Source organism: Nicotiana attenuata, unplaced genomic scaffold (genome assembly GCF_001879085.1).
Source record: "Nicotiana attenuata strain UT unplaced genomic scaffold, NIATTr2, whole genome shotgun sequence".
Lineage (NCBI taxonomy): Eukaryota > Viridiplantae > Streptophyta > Magnoliopsida > Solanales > Solanaceae > Nicotiana > Nicotiana attenuata.
The window spans coordinates 168,558-176,984 of NW_017672201.1; positions in this window are offsets into that span (position 1 = coordinate 168,558).

The window sequence follows — 8,427 nt, forward strand, 5'->3', positions numbered from 1 at the left end:
GTTATTTCATTTCGCGATTTTGGGTTATTTCACCATTGTTGCCTTCGACCTTGGAGCTTTTTGGGCGATTCTGAAGAGAGAAATCAAGAGACTTCGTTAAGGTAAGGAATTTAGGACCTAAAACTCGATTCTATGGTTGTATTTCATGAATTTAGGGCTGTAATTAAAGGGATTAAAGGGCAAAAATGGAGGATTAGGGCTTGAGTTTTAGAGGCCTTTAAATGGGGATTTGAGGGGTCATTTGGACTCCGATTTTAGTATTTTTGATATGTATGAACTCGTGGGGAGACGAGGAATCTATTGATGTAAAAACTTCTGAGTTTCGAGAAGTGGGCCCGGGACTCGGGTTTTGCTAATTCCGGGATTAGTGCCCGTTATTGATTGTTTTCGCTTGGGCTTTGTTCCCTTGGCATATTTTGACGTCCTCGTTCTAATTTTGGATAGATTCGACGCGCGTGGAGGCTGATTCGAGGGGCAAAGGCATCGCGAGCTAGAGATGTAGCCGGTTCGAAGTGAGTAATGGTTTTAAATGATGTTCTGAGGGTTTGAAACCCCGAATTGTGCATCGTAGTACTATCTTGAGGTGAGGCACACGCTCGATGACGAGCGTGGGGTCGTGTACTATTAGGGATTTGGACTTGGTCCGCCCCGATTGATGATTTTACCGCGTATTTGATTTACAACTATTTGTTATCATCGTTTATTGGGCTGAATGCCATATTTGGGCTTCGTGCCAACTACTTGAACCCTTCGGGGCTTTTATTCGTTATTTCCACACTGTTTTGACTTACTACTTGAACTCAGTCGTATTAAATTCCACTGTTTTACTACTCAGCCATTTTTACTCAGTTTGAGATTTAAATGATATTTTAAATGATGTTTGGGCTGAAAAACACTGTTTTACTATTGCCCGAGGGGCTTGTGATGGTTTTTGACTGAGTAAGGCCGAGGGCCTATATTGTGAGGGGATACTGATACTGATTGGAGGCCGAGAGCCTGAGATATGTACGCCACGAGGTGGCTTGATTGATATGAGGCCGAGGGCCTAGATTTGATGCCACGAGATGGCTTGTTATTGCGCTTGGGTCGTAAGGGCCCCTCCAGGAGTCTGCATACCCCTAGTGAGCGCGGGTACCCATTGTGATGTGAGATTGAGACCGAGGGGTTGTTACTGTTGTGAGATATTGCTCGAGGGGCGGTTGTGGTGTTACTGTGGCCGAGGGGCGAACTTTTATTTGTTTACTTTATCATAATTATCTGTCACCTGTTTACTGGTTTAAAGAGCATTTTTCCTGATTCTCGCTGGTTTTCCTGATTATAAATGATTTTACTACTTCATTATAGACTGTCTTGTGCTTTACGTGTTTTCTTACTTTCAGTCATTATTTATATTCGTTACTCACTGTGTTGGAGTACTCACTTTACTCCCTGCACCCTGTGTACAGATTCAGGCGTAGCTGGTTCCGCTCTGGAGTGTTGATTTCCTCCAGTTCTAGGCGGGCTTCTTCGGAGATTACGAGTTAGCTGTTGACGTCCGCAGCCCCGTGTCTCTATTTCTCTATCATTCCTGTTCTTTCCAAACAAATGTAGTAGTTTATGACTTTAGCAGACTGTATTGTGGTTCAAAGATGCTCGTGACTTGTGACACCCCGGTTAGGGCTGTGTCGGGTTGGATTTTTCCGCATTTTCATTGATATTTCCGCTATTTGATGTTAGTAAATCATGTTTTAGACTATTATGTGTTGGTTAACTGTTTTAAAAGATGAATTGGGTTGAACTGGCTGGCCTTGTCTTCACGAGAGGCGCCATCACGACCGGGTTCGAGGTTAGGGTCGTGACAAGAATGAATGCGGTATGCCACAGTCAACTTTATCAGAACAGAATGTCTAGAGCTTTCAACAAAAGGGTCAGACCTAGATAGTTCACACCGGGGCAGGTTGTGCTGAAGCGGATCTCCCCGCATCAAGATGAAGCGAAAGGAAAATTTTCACCCAATTGGCAAGGGCCTTACATGGTTCATCGAGTACTAACAGGAGGAGCGCTCATACTTGCAGAAATGGACGGAGAAATTTGGCCAAAGCCTATCAAATTCAGACGCAGTCAAGAGATACTATGTTTAGATTGTTTGCATTTCTTCATCTAATGTAACTGAACTACGCATGACCTGATTCCCGTTTAAGAGGGGATACGTAGGCAGCCCTGTGGGTTCGGTCACATCTTAATAAAATCTCCATTTTCCCCCTGGTCAGAAACTGGGGCAGACTTTTGAGGAGGACCCTCAAAATTCCGGAGCAAGTCCAGCCAACTTCGTCATATGCAGAACGGTCAAAGAATCGCTTATTAAACTGGGAAAGAATTTTGAGGAAGACCCTCAAAATTCTAGTGCAAAGAAGTCGCAATGTCTCTAAAGTGTCACATTCATTGATTCATCTAATTTACTTGATATTGCATACTACTATGTTTTTAAATAACTACATTCATCAAATGCACGCATATTTTTTCGAAAACTTTATTTCTTTGACAGCCAAATGTTACCCAGAGTAACTCAAATAGAACCTCAAGACAGGAGCCTAGGCAAGCAGAAGACGAAGGCACAAACCAACCTTCCCCGCAAAACTCAAGATTTTTCTTTGGATGCAGGAATAGGAGTATTCACAAATACACACATATCAAAATCACTATCTTCATAATGACAAAACTTCCAAACGTAAACATGTCTCCAGATAAGAAATACTCTCCTGTCACTCATTATCCTTTCTTTGCATGAGGCTAAGCATTGCCTCCCCAATTGCATAAGGCTAAGCTCTGCCTTTCCTTGACTAATGCCGAATGCTATGCTACTTGAAATCTAGCACTATTTTTGCTTTCCCGGAGCTAAGCTCTGCCCCAATCTTATGCAAGACTAAGCTCTGTCTTGTTTCTCTTCTTATATGACCAAGTATCATATCCTTGCATTTCATGGGCTGAAACATCGCCATTTTTCCAAAGGCATCATAGTTTGAAGGCACCATCCTTATAGCCTGAAGACACCATGTCAGGCCTGAGGATCTCTCAATATTGCACATCATTATTCAAAGACGTCATGGTTCAGAGGCACCATTCTCATGGCCCGAGAACATCATTTCATGGCCTGCGAATCCCTTATCACACGATTCATGGCCCGGGTCTAAGGACATCATCCTCACCGTCCAAAGACAATCTCCATGGTCCAAAGGAAATTTGCATCATGTTTAAATTCTCGCAATAATCCATAAATATTCGCATGCATCATGTTTTAAGTTTTGCAGGTAATCCAGGGAGTAACCATTCTTCAAACAGGAGCAATCTTCGCTCCGATTTCCGTTCATAACATTCACATTCTACAAATGTTTTAGAATTTAACCGACCATCATCGATTCTCGCCTCTTACTCTATGGTTATTCAGATACTTGCTCTATAACACATCGGTTACGTTTCAGATTCACATTCATAACTCCGCATAAATCCATCCGATACTATCCTTCCCGAAAGAACCTTTTTCGAAACGTACAACCATTCCTATAACAACTCCATCAATTTCGTTCACCGTTGGATCCAGAACTACACATGGCCTGATTCTTGTAAAACCAGGGATATGTAGGCAACTTAGAAACCGGAGTTCGGCCTCTATTTTTGAAATATCGGGTAAAGAAAGGCAGCTGTTGATACCCAATTTTCCCCTCATATTTTTAAAAAGATATATATACCTCTGTCACACCTCCTTTTTCCCGAGGGGAGTAGGGAGTTTTTCCATTTAAAGTGATAATAATCGAGATGAGATTATTTATTTAATTTCAGAGTCGCCACTAGGAATAATTTATGGTGTCCCAAGTCACCGATTTATTTTAAAATCCCAAATCGAGGAAATTGACTCCGTTTAATGTCTGCGAAACCAGAAGACCGGGTAAGGAATTCTGTTAATCCGGGAGAAGGTGTTAGGCATTTCCCGATTCCGTGGTTTTAGCACGGTCGCTTTAATCATACCTGGCTTAATTAAATAGTTTAATTATTCATTTTTAGAACCTATGTGTATTTTACCTTTTACCTATTCTAATTACTCGATTATTCGCGATTATGGAATTATCTTGAAACGAGTTACGCGTACGTGTATCTTTTTGTTTGGCACATCAAGAATCATGTCACGCGTACGTGTACACAATTCACGACACTTAATTGTTTAAGAAAGCTTGACCAAAGTCGTGCGAACGCGTACCTTGATTTATTTTGAAAATCGTAATTATGTCACACGAACGTGTACACAATCACGATGATAGATTAAGTCGCGCCTAAAGCATCTTCTACGAATATTCATTTTTAAATCGCAATCGTGTCACGCGAGCGTGTACATAATCACGATAATTAGTTTATAAGCGCGCCTAAAGCACTCTAACGGTGTTCATTATTCTTCGTAAACTTTGAGACTATTGTGAAGGACATGATTGATGAAGTTATTTGTGGGCAAAGCGAATACAAAATAGCCTATTTAAATACATGGACAAGCAGCTTTGGAATTGGCTTAAAAGCTAGCTATTCAGATGCGCAAACGGAGTGAGTACCTACTTAATTTATTGATATTAATACTACGTACATCATATCATATATAATCTGTTTTTGGATGGGTTTGGTGCTGGGTTTCCAGCCCGTTTATGGGCTGTCTTCAATGGTTTTGAAGGCTGAAGTTTGCTGGTTTTTTCAGAGGTGATTTGCTGCTGATTTTGCATCTGATTTCACTGGGAAACAGAGCTGTTTTTAGGTCGTTTTTGGACTGGTTTTATGGGCAAAAGAGGGCTGGTTTCAAGTGCAAAAATGTGAGATTTTATGGCAGTTTTTTCAGCTCATTTTTTGGAGCTGTTTGAGGTGTTTTGCTACTATTCGAAGCATCTTTTGGGATGTTCATGGCTATTTTATTGGTGAGGTTTTAGGAAGAAGAAGAAGTCTCTGTTTTGGCTTGGAGGTGCGGCTATATTTCCTTAAGTTCAAAGAAAGAGATGATGGAATTTTGAAGGGGTGGGGCGGCTCTCTTCTCAGATTAGGTCTTCAGGTGCTCTTTTTCTCTTAGAGCATCGAGGTTTCTCTGTGATTTTTTGTGTCCTTTTTATATTGTGGGTAAGATGAATTGGGAAACAAGTAAGGCTTGGTCATATGAGGAGTGTGTGCAATTGGATAGAGATCAAAATTTATAAAAATCTGATGGTGGAAGAATCTTTTGAAATGAATTCTGGTAACAAACTTTTATCTTTTTGCAGTGAGGTGGTGTGGATTTGCTTGTCCTTATTTTCTTGATTTTTATTATTTCTCTTTTCTTTTCCAGAGTATGAAGAATAGAGAAAAATACTACTCCTTAGAACTACTAAAATACTAGCTTATTAAAATTAGAGGAAGGCATATTTTTGTGGATTTTTCTTTCTTTGTAAATGAAAACAAAACTAATATATAAAAACATGACTATTTTTATTGATTTTTTATTTATAAAAAGGTGAAACAAAAGCTAAAATACGTAGGTTAAACTTTAAAATATATTTACATACTAAAAGATGATAAAAACTCAAATATGGTCAAAAATTAGGTGCTCACACCTTCAAAATAGTATATTTGCATCATCTAGCTATAAACCTATACAAGCATTTTTCATAATTTTCCATAATTTTCAAAAGCTTAAATATGAAAATCTGTGAAAAATGATAAAATTTGGCTAATAAATGAATTAATTTGACTTCGGTCAACGTTTTGGGTAAACGGACCCGGACCCGTGAATTGACGGTCCCGGAGGGTCCGTAGGAAAATACGGGACTTGGGCGTATGCCCGGGATCGAATTCCGAGGTCCCAAGCCCGAGAAATAAATTTTTTAAAGAAAATTGTTTTCTGAAATTGTTTAAAGTATTTTGAAATGAAATTTGATTAGAACATGATAGTATCGGGCCCGTATTTTGGTTCCGGCGCCCGGTACAGGTCTTATATATGATTTAAGACGTTTCTGTAGAATTTGGTGAAAAACGGTTGTCATTCGACGTGATTCGGACCTAACTTGCAAAAGTTGATGTTTTATGAAGTTTGAGAAAAATCCTTTGATTTTGAGGTTAATTCGTTGTTATTGAGGTTATTTGGCGATTTGATCGCACGGATAAGTTTGTATGATGTCATTGAGTTAGTACGTATGTTTGGTTAGGAGCCCCGAGGGCTCGGGTGCGTTTCGGAAGGTTTCAGACTTAAGAAAAATTGCAGGTTTTCAGCTGTTGGGTTTCTGATGTTTCCTTCTTCGCGTTCGCGATGCATTAAATTTTGATGAAGGAAATTCCTTCTACGCGAACACGTAGCACAGGTCGTGAACGCGAGGCGTTGGGGGGTTAACCCTTCGCGAACGCGGTCCTGGCCACGCGAATGCGAAGGCCAAATGAGCCTGGGCAGGGGTGGGGCATTTGTTCTACGCGAACGCGACCTTTTGGACGCGAACGCGAGGGCTCGAGGAGTTTACTCTCCGCGAACGCGAGCCCAATGTCGCGAACGCGAAGGCCTTCAGGCCTGACTCATCGCGAACGCGAAGGGCAATTTCGCCCAATTATTTTTATGTCTCAAAAACAGAACACTTACGGGATTTTCATAAAATTTCATAAACCTCTTCTTCTCCAAAGCCCTTAGGCGATTTTTGAAGCATTTCCTCACCATAATCTCTTGGGTAAGTAATCTTTAACTTGTTTTCTTCCATTTTATCAACACCCACTAGATTTCTAGGCCTAAAACATGAGATTAATGGTAGAAAATTAGGGATTTGGGTAGAGTTAGGGCTTTTTGATTAATTGTGATTTAGACCTCGTTTTGGGGTCGAATTCTGGAAATAATTATATATTTGGGCTCGTGGGTGAATGGGGGATCGGATTTTGGTTCGAACCTCGTGTTTTGACCAAGCGGGCCCGGGGTCAATTTTTAGATTTTTGGGAAAAATGATTAAAAAGCTATAATTAAGCATTGGAATTGGATTGTTTAGCATTTATTGATGTTATTAAGTCGATTATGTATAGATATGAATGTGTTGGAGCCAAATTCAAATGGAAAGGCGGTATTTGAGGATTGAGTTGGTCGTGGAAGCTCGAGGTAAGTGTTTGGTCTAACCTTAGCTTGAGGAATTAGGAGTTGTGTCCTATTTGCTATTTCTTTCTTGTTGAGTACGACGTATAGGCATGGTGACGAGTATCTATATGTTGGTATCGAGCATGACCGTGAGTCTTATATTGTGATTTCCATGATTTCGTTGTGTTATCATGCCTTGGTGAAAATTTCTATTTGTTGCGTAAAGTTGTGAAAAGAATTGTGACCTATGAATGTTGAGGAGCGTTGGCTCCAGTTGTTTAACGAATTGTGAAAATATAAGTGATAATTGAACCTCTAGGCAGTGGCTCGAGTTGTGAAGTGAATTGTGAAGTAAAAGTGAGAAGAGAAGAGATCATTATGTTGCCCCCTTGCCGGGCTATTGTTGAGTTGTGGTTCCCTTGTATTGTGTTCTTAATTGATATTACGGATACCTAGGTTGATGATTCTTTGTGTTAGGTAAGGATTATGGTTATAGCTGAGGTAGTTAGATGTTAGAACAAGTTTGGGTATAGCTGAGGTAGTTAGATGTTGGAACAAGTTTGGGTATAGCTGAGGTAGTTAGGTGTTGTAACAAGTTTGGGTATAGCTGAGGTAGTTAGGTGTTGTAACAAGTTTGGGTATAGCTGAGGTAGTTAGGTGTCGTAACAAGTTTGGTTATAGCTGAAGTAGTTAGATGTTGGAACAGGTTGGCTATAGCTGTTTCTTTTTCCCTTGTCGGGATAGTGTAGACCTTTTGATCCCTTAACGGGGCTCTCGTTATAATTGTAAATATTATATATGGATCGGGTTGCACGCCGCAACAATATTATATATGGATCGGGTTGCACGCCGCAATAATATTATATATGGATCGGGTTGCACGCCGCAACAATATTATATATGGATTGGGTTGCACGCCGCAACAATATTATATGGGAGCGGGTGGTACGCCTACCACAAGATAAATGAAATGGGAGCGGGTGGTACGCCTACCCCAAGATAAATGAAATGGGAGTGGGTGGTACGCCTACCACGAGATATAATAAAATGGGAGCGGGTGGTACGCCTACCACAAGATATGAGAAATGGGATCGGGTTGCACGCCTGCAACAAGATGTGAACCGAGAGTGAAATCTGCCTTTGTTTTTCCTTGTTCTTGTTAGAAGTTGAATTTTGGTTTCCTGATAATTCTTTTGAGATTTTGTTTTATCTGTTATTCCCCGAAGCATGTTTCCCCTTCCTATCTTTATTTGTTTATTTCTGCTTTACTTTTCGCTGTATATTATATAATTGCACAGGTTTATTTGGTGGTCTGGTCCTAGCCTCGTCACTACTTCGCCGAG